Below are 18,563 nucleotides of genomic sequence, written 5' to 3' on the forward strand. Positions count from 1 at the left end.
CTACCTTTCAAAAACGCTTTATTTTGCGATTTCACGCCGTTTCGTCGCGTTTGGAGACGATTGGAGATGGTTGTAATTTTGATTAAACATATAAGCTTCTAGCCTTCAGTAACGACCTATTCTGCGATTTGACGACGTTTGGTCGCGTTTGGAGCCGATTGCAGATGGTTGTATTTTTGATTAAACTTATACGCTTCTAGCCATCAGAAACGACCTATTCTGCGATTAGGACGACGTTTCATAGTGTTGGAGACGATGGAGGTGGTGGAAATTTTCATCAAAGATATGAGCATCTACCGTTCCGAAACGCTGTATTTTGCGATTTCACGTCGTTTCGTCGCGTTTGGAGACGATTGGGAATGGTTGTATTTTGGATTAAACGTATAAGCTTTCGCCTTTAGAAACGATCTATTTTCGGATTGACGACGTTTCGGTCGCGTTTGGAGACGATTGGAGAATGTTGCATTTTTGATTAATCATATAAGCTTCTACCCTTCAGGAAAGACCTATTCTGCGATTTTACGTCGTTTATAGTGTTTTGGAGACGATTGGAGGTGGTGGAAATTCTCATCAAAGATATGAGCTTCTACCTTTCAAAACGCTTTATTTTGCGATTTCACGACGTTTCGTCGCGTTTGGAGGCGATTGGAGATGGTTGTAATTTTGATTAAACGTATAAGCTTCTAGCCTTCGGAAACGATCTATTCTGCGATTTGACGACGTTTCGTAGCGTTTGGAGACGATTGGACAATGTTGCATTTTTAATTAAACATATAAGCTTCTATCCTTCAGGAACGACCTATTCTGCGATTTTAGGTCGTTTTATAGTGTTTGGAGACGATTGGAGGTGGTGGAAATTTTCATCAAAGATGAGAATTTCCACCACCTTTCTACCTTTCAAAAACGCTTTGTTTTGCGATTTCACGCAGTTTCGTCGCGTTTGGACACGATTGGAGATGGTTGTAATTTTGATTAAACATATAAGCTTCTAGCCTTCAGTAACGACCTATTCTGCGATTTGACGACGTTTGGTCGCGTTTGGAGCCGATTGCAGATGGTTGTATTTTTGATTAAACGTATAAGCTTCTAGCCATAAGAAACGACCTATTCTGCGATTAGACGACGTTTCATAGTGTTTGGAGGCGATTGGAGGTGGTGGAAATTATCATCAAAGATATGAGCATCTATCGTTCAGAAACGCTGTATTTTGCGATTTCACGACGTTTCGTCGCGTTTGGAGACGATTGGACATGGTTGTATTTTTGATTAAACGTATAAGCTTCTAGCCTTTAGAAACGATCTATTTTGCGATTTGACGACGTTTGGTCGCGTTTGGAGCCGATTGCAGATGGTTGTATTTTTGATTAAACGTATAAGCTTCTAGCCATCAGAAACGACCTATTCTGCGATTAGACGACGTTTCGTCGCGTTTGGAGACGATTGGACATGGTTGTATTTTGATTAAACGTATAAGCTTCTAGCCTTTAGAAACGATCTATTCTGCGATTTGACGACGTTTCATCGCGTTTGGAGACGATTGGAGAATGTTGCATTTTTGATTAATCATATAAGCTTCTACCCTTCAGGAACGACCTATTCTGCGATTTTACGTCGTTTTATGGTGTTTGGAGACGATTGGAGGTGGTGGAAATTCTCATCAAAGATATGAGCTTCTACCTTTCAAAAACGCTTTATTTTGCGATTTCACGCAGTTTCGTCGCGTTTGGACACGATTGGAGATGGTTGTAATTTTGATTAAACATATAAGCTTCTAGCCTTCAGTAACGACCTATTCTGCGATTTGACGACGTTTCGTCGCGTTTGGAGACGATTGGAGAATGTTGCATTTTTAATTAAAGATATAAGCTTCTATCCTTCAGGAACGACCTATTCTGCGATTTGAGGACGTTTCGTAGCGTTGGAGACGATTGGAGAATTTTGCAATTTTAATTAAAGATATAAGCTTCTATCCTTCAGGAACGACCTATTCTGCGATTTTACGTCGTTTTATAGTGTTTGGAGACGATTGGAGGTGGTGGAAATTCTCATCAAAGATATGAGCTTCTACCTTTCAAAAACGCTTTATTTTGCGATTTCACGACGTTTCGTCGCGTTTGGAGACGATTGGAGATGGTTGTAATTTTGATTAAACATATAAGCTTCTAGCCATCAGTAACGACCTATTCTGCGATTTGACGACGTTTGGTCGCGTTTCGAGCCGATTGCAGATGGTTGTATTTTTGATTAAACGTATAAGCTTCTAGCCATCAGAAACGACCTATTCTGCGATTAGACGACGTTTCATAGTGTTTGGAGACGATTGGAGGTGGTGGAAATTCTCATCAAAGATATGAGCATCTACCGTTCAGAAACGCTGTATTTTGCGATTTCACGACGTTTCGTCGCGTTTGGAGACGATTGGAGATGGTTGTATTTTTGATTAAACGTATAAGATTCTAGCCTTCAGGAACGATCTATTCTGCGATTTGAGGACGTTTCGTAGCGTTTGGAGACGATTGGACAATGTTGCATTTTTAATTAAACGTATAAGCTTCTATCCTTCAGGAACGACCTATTCTGCGATTTTACGTCGTTTTATAGTGTTTGGAGACGATTGGAGGTGGTGGAAATTCTCATCAAAGATGAGCTTCTACCTTTCAAAAACGCTTTATTTTGCGATTTCACGCCGTTTCGTCGCGTTTGGAGACGATTGGAGATGGTTGTAATTTTGATTAAACGTATGAGGTTCTAGAAATCGGAAACGACCTATTCTGCGATTAGACGACGTTTCATAGTGTTTGGAGACGATTGGAGGTGGTGGAAATTCTCATCGAAGACATGAGCATCTACCGTTCAAAAACGCTTTATTTTGCGATTTCACGACGTTTCGTCGCGTTTGGAGACGATTGGAGATGGTTGTAATTTTGATTAAACGTATAAGCTTCTAGCCTTTAGAAACGATCTATTCTGCGATTTGACGACGTTTCGTCGCGTTTGGAGACGATTGGAGAATGTTGCATTTTTGATTAAACATATAAGCTTCTACCCGTCAGGAACGACCTATTCTGCGATTTTACGTCGTTTCATAGTGTTTGGAGACGATTGGAGGTGGTGGAAATTCTCATCAAAGACATGAGCATCTACCGTTCAGAAACGCTTTATTTTGCGATTTCACGACGTTTCGTCGCGTTTGGAGACGATTGGAGATGGTTGTAATTTTGATTAAACGTATAAGCTTCTAGCCTTCGGAAACGCTTTATTTTGCTATTTCACGCCGTTTCGTCGCGTTTGGAGACGATTGGAGATGGTTGTAATTTTGATTAAACATAAGCTTCTAGCCTTCAGTAACGACCTATTCTGCGATTTGACGACGTTTGGTCGCGTTTGGAGCCGATTGCAGATGGTTGTATTTTTGATTAAACGTATAAGCTTCTAGCCATCAGAAACGACCTATTCTGCGATTAGACGACGTTTCATAGTGTTTGGAGACGATTGGAGGTGGTGGAAATTTTCATCAAAGATATGAGCATCTACCGTTCAGAAACGCTGTATTTTGCGATTTCACGACGTTTCGTCGCGTTTGGAGACGATTGGACATGGTTGTATTTTGGATTAAACGTATAAGCTTCTAGCCTTTAGAAACGATCTATTCTGCGATTTGACGACGTTTCGTCGCGTTTGGAGACGATTGGAGAATGTTGCATTTTTTATTAATCATATAACCCAATGGGCATTTAAACTCCGGCGGGCGTCCAATGGATGTCCACTTCTGGATGTCTTGGTCGTCCAGTGGACATCCGCGAATAGCCGATAGACGTACAGCGGATATCCGCTGGACTAGAAGGCGCACACTAATTGGCAATCCAGCGGGTGTCCCACGGGTGTCTAGGTCGGATATTCGGAGGTTCAACGGACGCAGGAGCTCTTTTTTACCGTATTTATATTTCCATTGCCATGGAGGGGAAAAAATGCCCGTGGCAAACGCAGATCAACCGTAGTCGCTTGCAACGATCGAGTAAGATTTGCGGTTTTAAAATATGTGTAATTTGTTTTAAAGGGCGTCGCCACCTCGGCGTGACCTAATCTGCACGCCATATCGTCAAATATTAAAGACGATAGTCTTTCTTAAACGCAGATACTTTGGTGTCCGTCTGTCAACCGATATTCAGCCACCCTGCTAAAGTTTAACTACTTTCTGAATGCCCAGCCATCTTGAACTGGTAGCGGGGTTCATATTTGTGAACATTCTCGATCAAAAAGCAAATATTACGCATATCTGAGGCGCAACATCAGTACGTATGTATTAGATGGTGCGTTCCTTTAATAGAAAATATATCGATGCATAATTCTAAAGACCGTAGTGTTTCTGAGGCTGCGCTGAAAATGCTAGTGTTTTTTGTGCTGTGCTGAAAATTCGACGTTGAGCCAGATGCGGCGATTCAATAAACACCCGTAGTGGCCATACTGGCAGCATGCGGGTTTTCTCGGGCGTGGCGCGCTTTCTGCGCTGTAAAAAATGACCGAGGAGTTTTTGAAAGCGATATATATAGGTTTGCTGCTGTAATTAAGTACTTGAAAGGGGAAGTGAATTATGTACATCACATTTTCTGTTGAAAATTCGACCTATCGCGCGCATGATGGCCCTCGAAGACATATCCTTGATTCATAAGTACCGAAAATCAGAAGTTCGCAGATAAAGCCCGAAACAAGTTAAAATCGTACGCGACTGGCGATATATCCTGCACGCTATGTCCCGAGGACGTCCGATGGAGAAAAGCAAACGGACTTAAACATTTAATCCGACATTGATATCCATCGGATGTCCCCTGGACAACTGCTTAGGACGTGGACGTCCGGATTTTATTCGGATGTCCGAGGGAGTTTCAATGCCCATTGGGAAGCTTCTACCCTTCAGGAACGACATATTCTGCGATTTTACGTCGTTTTATAGTGTTTGGAGACGATTGGAGGTGGTGGAAATTCTCATCAAAGATATGAGCTTCTACCTTTCAAAAACGCTTTATTTTGCGATTTCACGCCGTTTCGTCGCGTTTGGAGACGATTGGAGATGGTTGTAATTTTGATTAAACATATAAGCTTCTAGCCATCAGTAAGGACCTATTCTGCGATTTGACGACGTTTGGTCGCGTTTGGAGCCGATTGCAGATGGTTGTATTTTTGATTAAACGTATAAGCTTCTAGCCATCAGAAACGACCTATTCTGCGATTAGACGACGTTTCATAGTGTTTGGAGACGATTGGAGGTGGTGGAAATTCTCATCAAAGATATGAGCATCTACCGTTCAGAAACGCTGTATTTTGCGATTTCACGACGTTTCGTCGCGTTTGGAGACGATTGGACATGGTTGTATTTTTGATTAAACGTATAAGCTTCTAGTCTTTAGAAACGATCTATTCTGCGATTTGACGACGTTTCGTCTCGTTTGGAGACGATTGGAGAATGTTGCATTTTTGATTAATCATATAAGCTTCTACCCTTCAGGAACGACCTATTCTGCGATTTTACGTCGTTTCATAGTGTTTGGAGACGATTGGAGGTGGTGGAAATTCTCATCAGACATGAGCATCTACCGTTCAGAAACGCTTTATTTCGCGATTTCACGACGTTTCGTCGCGTTTGGAGGCGATTGGAGATGGTTGTAATTTTGATTAAACATATAAGCTTCTAGCCTTCAGTAACGACCTATTCTGCGATTTGACGACGTTTGGTCGCGTTTGGAGCCGATTGCAGATGGTTGTATTTTTGATTAAACGTATAAGCTTCTAGCCATCAGAACCTATTCTGCGATTAGACGATGTTTCATAGTGTTTGGAGACGATTGGAGGTGGTGGAAATTCTCATCAAAGATATGAGCATCTACCGTTCAGAAACGCTGTATTTTGCGATTTCACGACGTTTCGTCGCGTTTGGAGACGATTGGACATGGTTGTATTTTTGATTAAACGTATAAGCTTCTAGCCTTTAGAAACGATCTATTCTGCGATTTGACGACGTTTCGTCGCGTTTGGAGACGATTGGAGATGGTTGTATTTTTGATTAAACGTATAAGATTCTAGCCTTCAGGAACGATCTATTCTGCGATTTGAGGACGTTTCGTAGCGTTTGGCGACGATTGGACAATGTTGCATTTTTAATTAAACGTATAAGCTTCTATCCTTCAGGAACGACCTATTCTGCGATTTTACGTCGTTTTATAGTGTTTGGAGACGATTGGAGGTGGTGGAAATTCTCATCAAAGATATGAGCTTCTACCTTTCAAAAACGCTTTATTTTGCGATTTCACGCCGTTTCGTCGCGTTTGGAGACGATTGGAGATGGTTGTAATTTTGATTAAACGTATAAGGTTCTAGCCATCGGAAACGACCTATTCTGCGATTAGACGACGTTTCATAGTGTTTGGAGACGATTGGAGGTGGTGGAAATTCTCATCAGACATGAGCATCTCCCGTTCAGAAACGCTTTATTTTGCGATTTCACGACGTTTCGTCGCGTTTGGAGACGATTGGAGATGGTTGTAATTTTGATTAAACGTATAAGCTTCTAGCCTTTAGAAACGATCTATTCTGCGATTTGACGACGTTTCGTCGCGTTTGGAGACGATTGGAGAATGTTGCATTTTTGATTAAACATATAAGCTTCTACCCGTCAGGAACGACCTATTCTGCGATTTTACGTCGTTTCATAGTGTTTGGAGACGATTGGAGGTGGTGGAAATTCTCATCGAAGACATGAGCATCTACCGTTCAGAAACGCTTTATTTTGCGATTTCACGACGTTTCGTCGCGTTTGGAGACGATTGGAGATGGTTGTAATTTTGATTAAACGTATAAGCTTCTAGCCTTCGGAAACGCTTTATTTTGCGATTTCACGCCGTTTCGTCGCGTTTGGAGACGATTGGAGATGGTTGTAATTTTGATTAAACATAAGCTTTTAGCCTTCAGTAACGACCTATTCTGCGATTTGACGACGTTTGGTCGCGTTTGGAGCCGATTGCAGATGGTTATATTTTTGATTAAACGTATAAGCTTCTAGCCATCAGAAACGACCTATTCTGCGATTAGACGACGTTTCATAGTGTTTGGAGACGATTGGAGGTGGTGGAAATTCTCATCAAAGATATGAGCATCTACCGTTCAGAAACGCTGTATTTTGCGATTTCACGACGTTTCGTCGCGTTTGGAGACGATTGGACATGGTTGTATTTTGGATTAAACGTATAAGCTTCTAGCCTTTAGAAACGATCTATTCTGCGATTTGACGACGTTTCGTCGCGTTTGGAGACGATTGGAGAATGTTGCATTTTTGATTAATCATATAAGCTTCTACCCTTCAGGAACGACCTATTCTGCGATTTTACGTCGTTTTATAGTGTTTGCAGACGATTGGAGGTGGTGGAAATTCTCATCAAAGATATGAGCTTCTACCTTTCAAAAACGCTTTATTTTGCGATTTCACGCCGTTTCGTCGCGTTTGGAGCCGATTGGAGATGGTTGTAATTTTGATTAAACGTATAAGCTTCTAGCCTTCAGAAACGATCTATTCTGCGATTTGAGGACGTTTCGTAGCGTTTGGAGACGATTGGAGAATGTTGCATTTTTAATTAAAGATATAAGCTTCTATCCTTCAGGAACGACCTACTCTGCGATTTTACGTCGTTTTATAGTGTTTGGAGACGATTGGAGGTGGTGGAAATTCTCATCAAAGATATGAGCTTCTACCTTTCAAAAACGCTTTATTTTGCGATTTCACGACGTTTCGTCGCGTTTGGAGACGATTGGAGATGGTTGTAATTTTGATTAAACGTATAAGCTTCTAGCCTTCGGTAACGACCTATTCTGCGATTTGACGACGTTTGGTCGCGTTTGGAGCCGATTGCAGATGGTTGTATTTTTGATTAAACGTATAAGCTTCTAGCCATCAGAAACGACCTATTCTGCGATTTTACGTCGTTTCATAGTGTTTGGAGACGATTGGAGGTGGTGGAAATTCTCATCAAAGACATGAGCATCTACCGTTCAGAAACGCTTTATTTTGCGATTTCACGACGTTTCGTCGCGTTTGGAGGCGATTGGAGATGGTTGTAATTTTGATTAAACGTATAAGCTTCTAGCCTTCGGAAACGATCTATTCTGCGATTTGACGACGTTTCGTCGCGTTTGGAGACGATTGGAGATGGTTGTATTTTTGATTAAACGTATAAGATTCTAGCCTTCAGAAACGATCTATTCTGCGATTTGAGGACGTTTCGTAGCGTTTGGAGACGATTGGAGAATGTTCCATTTTTAATTAAAGATATAAGCTTCTATCCTTCAGGAACGACCTATTCTGCGATTTTACGTCGTTTTATAGTGTTTGGAGACGATTGGAGGTGGTGGAAATTCTCATCAAAGATATGAGCTTCTACCTTTCAAAAACGCTTTATTTTGCGATTTCACGACGTTTCGTGGCGTTTGGAGGCGATTGGAGATGGTTGTAATTTTGATTAAACGTATAAGCTTCTAGCCTTCGGAAACGATCTATTCTGCGATTTGACGACGTTTCGTAGCGTTTGGAGACGATTGGACAATGTTGCATTTTTAATTAAACATATAAGCAGTCTATCCTTCAGGAACGACCTATTCTGCGATTTTACGTCGTTTTATAGTGTTTGGAGACGATTGGAGGTGGTGGAAATTCTCATCAAAGATATGAGCTTCTACCTTTCAAAAACGCTTTATTTTGCGATTTCACGCCGTTTCGTCGCGTTTGGAGACGATTGGAGATGGTTGTAATTTTGATTAAACGTATAAGCTTCTAGCCATCAGAAACGACCTATTCTGCGATTAGACGACGTTTCATAGTGTTTGGAGACGATTGGAGGTGGTGGAAATTCTCATCAAAGATATGAGCATCTACCGTTCAGAAACGATCTATTCTGCGATTTGACGACGTTTCGTCGCGTTTGGAGACGATTGGAGATGGTTGTATTTTTGATTAAACGTATAAGATTCTAGCCTTCAGGAACGATCTATTCTGCGATTTGAGGACGTTTCGTAGCGTTTGGAGACGATTGGACAATGTTGCATTTTTAATTAAACGTATAAGCTTCTATCCTTCAGGAACGACCTATTCTGCGATTTTACGTCGTTTTATAGTGTTTGGAGACGATTGGAGGTGGTGGAAATTCTCATCAAAGATATGAGCTTCTACCTTTCAAAAACGCTTTATTTTGCGATTTCACGCCGTTTCGTCGCGTTTGGAGACGATTGGAGATGGTTGTAATTTTGATTAAACGTATAAGGTTCTAGCCATCGGAAACGACCTATTCTGCGATTAGACGACGTTTCATAGTGTTTGGAGACTAAGATTAATTCAAACAAGCCCAGTAGGGTGGAGGGATTAGGTGACAAATTGCTCACAGGGTTCTTTTCTATGTTAAACAGAGTTATGTGATTGTGTCAACAGAGAAACAGATAAATACCAGAGACCAAGGTGAGAAAAAATATTGCATCTACGCCCTCCTGAATATAATTATTTTCTTTTGTTATGACTAAATCCTCCGCTCATTTTTTTTAGCATTTGTCTATGCTAAGCAATCTTCTGGTACACAATAGTGCCAAAATATCCTGCGTCAAGTTAGGGCTGTGCTTTGCTGGGTCACATTTAGCAGGTGTCTTAATTAGTAGGCTGCATCTGCATGGGCTGGATTAAGCCATGCATTTCTTTATGAGAAAGAAATTGAACAGCACCATAAAGACAAGCTTGGGAGAAAATGATGCACACAATACATGTTCTGTTGCCTTCTCTCTATTTCATCTACAGCGCTGTTCGATTCCCTCCTAAAAAAAGCTGTATTCAATAGTACACCTGCAGTGTGTGCTACCAAGCACATTCCGAACAAGTGCTCCACACAAACCATAGGGTATCTCATTTAAGAGTCAAGTATAAGCAGAAGCTCTCTCGTACAGTGTTGAGGAGCTGCCACTCCAGAACTGGAATGACTCCGGAATCATTCCACATTTTCGCGACCCCGGAATGGAATGTGAGTGGAATGGGGACAACGCTTGGACAAATGGGAATGGAAGTAAGCACCTTTTGCATGGAATGGGAATGGAATTGCTTCTTTTTCCAAAAATAGAGCACGTTTTCGTTTACGTGCTGTTTTTCAAACTTCAAACATTAGTAAGTCAGAGCCTTGATTTAACAATAAGGCAGTATTTTTAAAATGACTTGGCTGATTACAAGCACGGTATATTAATAAGCAATGCGCCTACTACAAACCAAGGCAGAAGTTAGTGTACAAACAAATGCATTATCCCAGCAGATACCAAAGGGAGAAACAAATTATCCCTGCGTATTGGTTTCCATTGATACCCCAACATGGAAGTGGCATCTATGCATAGTCTGATCTTTATCTCACAAGCAGTTTAGTACCTGACACACATAAATAACCTTTGTAACAAGAAAGACATTGCATACCTGCACACAGGCGAACACAGAAAGTTCTCCTCACCCCATCCATGATTGCGAGGCGCGCTTGACAAGCGTGAGTGCTGACGAGCAGTGTGGCGCAGTTTCCGTATTCGATGCAAAGGCACAAGGTGCCCGAGCGGTGCACTGTTCCAACTAATACCAGCAGATCTAGAGGGTTTTATTCCCTATTAACAAAATCTTAGTTTTCTCCATATTCACGACTGCTCCAGACGCGGGGAAACTGCTTAGTCTTCTTGGATACTACTTTTGTCAGTATAAAAGTATGCTATGCCGTCATTTAATCACTAACACACTTAACCTATTAAGCAATATTAAAACGTCACCATTCGTTCAAACATGCTGACCATGCAAATACTGCCCCTATCGGAATTAGTAGGGTGGTTGTACTGCACAAGATATGTCACCAAGCTACTATTCCTCAACGTTGGTAACGTGTTTTGTGTACTTTTGCAGTTCTTAATTCATCTGATGACATCAGCGCTATGGGGCATTGATTCTTAACTCGATAAAACTATCAAGATGCCTTTCCTACGTTGAGGAATTACAGTAATGGAATTGAACTGCCCAGCCACTCCCGGAGTGGGAATAGGCTCAGTTTCTTCATTTCGAGGAATTGAAAGGAATGGAATTGCGGCAAGTTCTGATTCCCCGGAATGGAATTGGAATGGAATGGAGGCGCCCATTCTGTAACACTGCTCTGGTACATATGCATGGGTTCTAAAAAAAAAAACTGGATATGCATTACCAGAAAGTTAAATGCATGCCAGAGATTCTAAAGCTGGACAGAAGGGTTTCAAGATGCAAAGTATGCAGGTGAGGTGGTGATGGGAGCGATGTGGTTGGGGATCGAGGCCGTCCCGCCGTTCCAGCCTTTGGCTGTGCAATGGAAAAATGATGATGAGCAAGCGACAGTATGCACGTATGCACACTTGAGCGAGCGATGTTAAGTTGATGGCCTGTGCACAGTGCACAGGCCATGGCCTGTGCACGAAGGGGTCGATTAATTGTTGGGTCTATGGCGAAGTAAACTGTTACAAAATTTATGATATAATGATAAGTTCGCGAGACGAGAACAATGTGCTAGGGCATGGGTCTCAACCCACGAAACACGAAACCTCTATAAAACGTTTTATGAAGGTTTATAGAGGTTTTAAACGTTTTAAAGACGTTTTATAGAAGTTTTGTGTTTCATGGGAAACTGGGTTCCGCGGAACCCAGGGGTTCAGTGACGGACATAGATCTTAGGGTTCCGCGAGCGGCCAGAACGAATACAACCCGCTCCCGTTTCAGTCCCATTCGCAACTAATTTATTTATTGAGACATGCAAATTTGCATTGCATTTGCATTTAACGATCGAAGCCATATCGTACGCCGCATCCGCATATCGGGCGTCTGCGGGCAGCGAGAAACCCGCGTAGTAGCAGAATTAAAGACTCGTCGTCTAGTACGTGCGTGCCATGAAACTTGCACGACTTATGCGGACCCGGACCCGTCATTTAGGCTTAGCTTTTCCACCAGTGTATCGGTCGATGGCCGCTTCGCTGTGCGATGGGCATGCCTCCTTTTTCATTTTGCAAAAAATAAAACAGGCCTCTGTACGTCCGGCACTTCGTTTGCGTGAACACATTGCTTACGCTGTGCGGTGCCTGTAGCATGCAGTGTATGGTCGGCGGGCGGTTTGCGCGACTCGCGGAGCGGCGAGGGAGCTCTACGGCTCTACATCAACGGCGATGGCCTTCGATATTAAAGAAAGAGAGGCCAACGCAGGCAGTGTTAATACTGTGGCTGCACGCGTAGATAGGCGTCATCCCCCCGGTTTCGATTGTCTTCATGCTCAAGAAAAAGTTAGGGGTTCCGCGGCACTCTGGAGAAACCGTTTTGAGGAAAGCCAGAACGTTTGAGGACTCCTGTGCGAGGGGGTCCAAACCAGAATCGGCTTTTAACGACGAAACGCTGATATCGAATGAGAATGATGAATAAATATCCCTTACGACGCGATTTTGTGCGGATTCTAAGTGCTGCTGAGGTAGATCTGGTGAGAATTCCATAAGGGTGAGGGATATTCACGTTTAAGTCTAAGCAATGTTTTGTATGCGAGTAAAATTACATGTTGAGAAGCACCGCGCAAGTGTTACGTTTCAGAAAACCTGAAGTTTTGCTTGTAGATGATGTGATGTTGGTCACATGAGAGCATCATGCAGTTGATTGAAGTCATGTATGATCGTACTGCCTAACGTACTTGAATTAGTTCACTGTCAATGGAGGTGTTGTCAAGTCTGAAAGGGAAGTGATATCGATTATGGCTGTGAGAAATTGGCATGGATTTACATTTTTAAGTATTTAAGACCATGATCCACTGGTCACCAGTTCTTAGTATTAAATCATTCAGAATGAATCATTCTGCAATAAAATGCGAATGTTATTGTTATTGACAGATCAATAAAGAACGCAGTCATCAAACATTCGAATGTGAGAGGAGACATGGTAGACCACTCATATGAGAATAAGAGGGGACGTAAAACTGAACTCTGGGGGACGCCTGATGTTACTGGGAGAAATTATGAAGCAGTACTGTTAATAATGACAGATGGTGATTGGTTACGCAAAAATTATTTCATCCATGTTATGACATTAGAGTGCAAGCTAGTGATCGTTGATGAGCTACTTTATCAAATGTCTTTGCAAAGTAAAAAAAAACATGTCGGTTAAATGTTATTATCAAGATTTGGGTAGAGGTCATATAGAAATGAAGCTGAGTTGCACCATAGACCCTTATGAATGCCATGTTGTGACAGATGGAAAAAGTTATTGCTGTTCAAAAAATTCATAACATGTGAAAATATGATGTGTTCCATGATTTTGCAAACGACACCAGTGATGGATATGGGACATGTTTGCAATAGTTTAAGGGCGATTGGCAGTTACCTGATTTGTAGACTGGAACTACCTTGCTCTTTTTCCACTCGTCTGGAAGAGTGCCTGGTAGCGATGGTCTTGAGAACAGCAGGTTTAGATTCATGGCAGAGATCTGTACTTAACATTTCTTAAAACCTTTGAGGTGATTTCATCAGCACTGGCTGATGAGGATAACTTAATTATGAATGTCACTTAGTGCAGATATTCTGACTGGTGAAAAAATAACATCAGGCATTGAAGGCATGACAGGAGCAGCATATGCAAGAAAATGCATGAGAGGTTCAGTTGTAAAAACATATGAACAAACAGAATTAAACATCATGGCAAAGTCTAGGTCGGATAAAATTTCACAGTCCTTAGAAATTCCGATGCCAAGGGATGAGTTAGGGTTGGTTATCTGCCAGAACTTGTTGGGGTTATTACTAAGCATTCAGGGTCAGACTGACCCCGAATGTTTGTTTTGTATATAAATTTTGAAAAGTATTATAATACCCATTGTTTTCTATATATCAACAAGAATAATAATGTACTGAAGCCAATCTAACAACTTATAAATATATGATATCCTGGAAACTTCTGTATGCTTGGATCCCTGATCTCGAGTGGTAGAGCCACCATTGGCATCTTGAAGAATTTCTGCCTAATTTACGATAATCAAGATTAGATAAACCTTTTTCCAGCATGTAAACAGCATTCTTGCCTTTAATTTTTTATAAGTCCAGATTCAGATATTAATGTTTAATTTTTCCCGAAGCGATTTTGCTGCACATATAGCTTCTCCATATATCTAATGTACCTGAGATCATAAGTCCAAAATTGTCGTGATCACACTTGTTTTCCCAATTCTACAGAAATTAGTTTTATGACCGAAGACTTCAATTCAACCCTTCTGGCATCAAAGCATATTGCAGCTGCACTCCATTCGAAATCTCCATTGCATATTTAAATTATATGAATGTTTAAATGCCAGTCACGCACATGCCATATGAAATCACGCACATGAGGGCTTGCGCAGCTATATGCTTCGAATAATAAACCAATGAGCAGGTTTCATCAATCTTGCTGGATACATGCTGCATGCTCGCATATTTGTTTTGACTCACCGTCATAACTGTTGCTTCCTGCTCCACCCTTAACGTTTTGTAAAGTAACATATATAGCGTTAATGTGTAGCCCAGATCCACATGCATAATAATAGCTTTTCTGTAGCCTAGGTTGTCTTGACAAGTTTCTGAGCTTCACTGGAGGATGAAAATGTTATGCGGTGAATCACACAAAATGCGTTGAGGTGAAGCATTTTTGCTGTGCAGTGAAGTATACTAAGAAGGGCACTGTCACGGCCGAGGAAGTACACCAGAGGTCTTTATGCAACTTGGAAGATAACGAAGGAACTCAAAAAGAAGTTGTGAACCACGCAGTGTGTGATGGAACGGAAGATGAGAGGTGTAACATTATCATATCTAGCAAGAGAGCAGAGTGGACTCTGGAGAACAAACAGGGGCAGCTGCCGACATTCTAGCTGAAATTCAGCGAAAAAAAGTGGATATGAGCAGGTCACGTCATGTGGGGGACGGATAATTGACGATCAGTCAGAGCGACGGATTGGATATTAAGAGATGGGAAACATATATAACAGAGGATGTCAGAAGGTTGGATGGTATGATATGAAATTAAGAAATTTGCAGGCATAAAATGGCTCTCGCAGCTAACTGGAGCTAAATAAAAGAAGCCCTGCAGGGGACATAAAATAGGCTGACTATGATGAAACCTTACATGCGTTGTCTCTAGTCATAGTACAATCCAGTGGTAACTGTACGTTACTCATCAGGCATTCAGAACTGCTATTGATTTGGTTATCTAAGCTTTCAATATTACCGTCTCTGTCTGAATTTCTCCCTTGCGATGACTCATTCACTCGCACCTTCTCTACACATCCAAGTGAAAACAACAATGTAATTATGCAATGAACTACGCTATTATAAATTATAATTGTGTGACATATAATTGTCAAGTGGCCTTTATAGTAACATAAGTAATTATGCAGTGAAGCATTGTTGGTGTGCCTTGTAAGCACAGTTAAATACTTTGCATTACTTGTTTAATTTGCAGTGTGTAATCTATGTCTTGCGTGAGATCTGTCTAGATGTAAAGAATTAACGTACTCAAGGTGTGCTGTGAGTAGTTTCTGCAGCCGCAAGCAACATTTACAGAGAACTTTGCCGGCTTCACTGCATCAACTTTTGTTGTGCATTTTGTCTGGAATGTGCTTGGTAGCACACGCTGCAGGTGTACTGAATACACCTTTTTTAGGAGGGAATCAAACAGCACTGTTGATGAAATAGAGAGAAGGCAACAGACACAACATGTGTCTGTCATTTTCACCCCATTTTTTCTTTATGATGCTGTTCGATTTCTTCCTCATAAAGAAACTGCACGGCTTAATTCAGTCCATGTAAATGCAGGACAGCCCCATCTTGAAACAGGATACTGTATATATTTTTTTTTTTGTAAAGCAGGCAGGGCTGCAAAAAAGCTAGAGCTTGACTGAAGCCAAAGACACAGGATGTGTTAGCCCTATTGTGTATCCGAAGATGCTTGGCATAGACACATGCTAAAAAATGATTGGAAGGATTAGTAATAACAATAGGAAATAATTATACTCAGCTGGGCATCAATGCATGCAGTATTGCTCCTCACCTTGGTGCTGGTTTTTATCTGTTTCTCTGTTGATGCAACCACATAATTCTGTTCAACGTAGAAAAAACCCCACTAGCAATTTGTCACTTAGGTCATACTCCCTCCAGGGCTTGTTTCATTGTACTTTTACCGTACAGAAGAAAGTTTGTTTTTCTGTGCTGTTTCATAAAACATGACTAGACAGACTACACATGCACCCCTGGCATCAACAAAACCATAGAGGAAATTTAGGCATGAATAGCAGTTTATTTTATGGCACACAAGAATGTCACATTCTATTTTGAAGCTGACCGGTATGAGATCGAGGAAACCAACTTTTTTCGTACATAATGTGAACGAATCACAAAATTTGTTTTTACGAGCTCGTTCTGCAAGAAGGCAAGAGCGTAGGTGCGTCAGTGATTTGTGTAGCATGGTAAACAAATAATGGAATAAGACACATTGAAGGCAGGCTTTTTACGAGCCACTTTGTGGTTGTTTTCCAGGAACACATGCTTTCTTAGCACCTTTGCCATACCAAGAATGTAATTCCAGACAAGGCACTCAGTATGTAAGGCTTCAAAAGTATGGGTGCTTTTTAGGTACTGTGGGGACCTCTTCACGGAGAGGACAACAATAAATCTAGCTGCGACAAGATACAGTGTCTGCCATATTTTAAATGACAATGAACCTTCTCCTGCTACCTGCAGCGATATGTGAAGCACGGTACAATTAAAGCACAGCACATATATCCTTTACTTTCAGTTCAATACATGTGGCAAGCCAGCTTTCAGAATTGAGTCATTGTAAGACATTGATTTCATATATTAAGCACTCTCGTGCAAAGCAAATAGAAGTAGAAATGGGCCAAGCATGCAGCACTGAGACTCTCCAGCCACTCATCAGGAGGCACGCATGTGGAACAAAAAATAATATGTGCATTTTAAAGACACCCTTCTTTGTGCTGGAATTTCATGCATGTAACTATCAGCCATTTTTTTGTTGGTGAGCTAATACTCTTCGTAGGAATCTGGCGGGCAGAGGTAAGGTGGAGCTAACGTTCCTATTTTGCGTGCAACTTTAGTACTCTGTGGGATTTCCTCCTCAAAGGTGGTTGAATACGAGGCTGAGCCAACGCTCGTGCACTTTGGCTGACATAATTTCTTTCTTAAAGGAAGAATCTAGCTTGTCATCTTGCTTTTTCCTCATGGTGTTGACACACTCTGTCTTTCTCACAATTTCTTCTACAGGATGATACCTATAACGTGAACTCAAGGAAACGACACAAGGCACACAAAGAGGAGCATCCTTGTCCTGAATTCGCGCTACATCATGACATACTAACTAGCCCATACCTCCACCTTTCTTTTACAGCTCACAAAATTGCCCACATTACATCATGCCATCATCTTCATGCATGTCACAGCACACCAGACATTTCTGGTGTGCACCAGACATTTCGAGACACAGAAGTTTCTCGGAGAGGTAGCATTCGAATCCACATACCAATGATTTGAAGATGTGTGTCGTAACCGCTCAGCTATCCAGGCATGCTAGTAGAGCATACCATAGCCTTTTATAGTACAGTGTAGGAAGAGGGCGGGAAAGGGAAGTGAGGAACAGGGAAAGAAGGAGGGGAGAGGGTAAAGCATAGCATAGAAAGAATTATAGAGAAGTGCTGAAAGAGAAAGATTCAAGAAGAGAGAGAGAAAGGCGAAGAGAAAAAATTTATGAAAAAAACATGGCTGATCCCTCTGTCATAGGAATCGGTATAACACGAAAGTGACACGTGTCTTCACCGAAGTACTGCTTACTGTGTAGTGATATATGAGAGCTTGTACAATGTCTATTCGTGTTTGGCAGCTATAGCACCGTTTGACGTGGATGCACGCATGTTGACAGCATGTCTATATCGCGACGACTAACGCCCATGATCATGATTAAACCGTTGCGCATGGTAGCTGAAGGTGTGAACATATATTTGGACACAGCGAATCGTGAATCCCGCGTAAGGATGATATCAACAAGCTCATAATCAACATTGGTACCCGGTATTCACTTCTTCAAAGCGTCGTCAATTAAGGAGAGAAACGGCACGGTGTGCGCTTTCTAGTAAAGGGTAGCCGACGCCTGTGCTCATGCATACATAACACACACTGCGCTTCAGCAACACGGGAGGTAGAGGTTCGTAGCCTGAGCCGCAAACGCGTGCGTCCCGCTGGCCTCTGTCTCGCAGGCGCTGCTCTCGCTCCACCAAGGCACGACATTCGCCCGTCGAACTCGCGTCCTATCTGCAACGCATATTGCAGCAGTTTTGTTAGTCGGTGCTCTCGCAATTGAAGCAGTCGGCGGCGGAGAAATCCCGTTGGTGGACGTGGGAGCTGCACTACTCCGATGAGCCGACGCACGCTAACACGAAGCCAAAGGCAAAGAACATAACTGCGTCAAGGGTGCCTCAGCGACGCCAGCGCGGCCA

The 18,563-nt window shown here is 41.9% G+C and overlaps 1 long non-coding RNA gene across 1 annotated transcript; it reads right to left on the bottom strand.

The window, feature by feature from the left end:
* Nucleotides 1–608: 608 nt before the first annotated feature.
* LOC125756512 (uncharacterized) lies at nt 609–5,392 on the bottom strand. Its single transcript, XR_007414559.1, has 3 exons — nt 5,119–5,392; nt 1,594–1,789; nt 609–799 (listed from the first exon to the last, which is right to left on the bottom strand). It is a non-coding gene; the product is annotated as an uncharacterized LOC125756512 (long non-coding RNA).
* Nucleotides 5,393–18,563: the final 13,171 nt, after the last annotated feature.

The sequence above is a fragment of the Rhipicephalus sanguineus genome, unplaced genomic scaffold (assembly GCF_013339695.2).
Source record: "Rhipicephalus sanguineus isolate Rsan-2018 unplaced genomic scaffold, BIME_Rsan_1.4 Seq10967, whole genome shotgun sequence".
NCBI classification, from domain to species: Eukaryota; Metazoa; Arthropoda; class Arachnida; order Ixodida; family Ixodidae; genus Rhipicephalus; species Rhipicephalus sanguineus.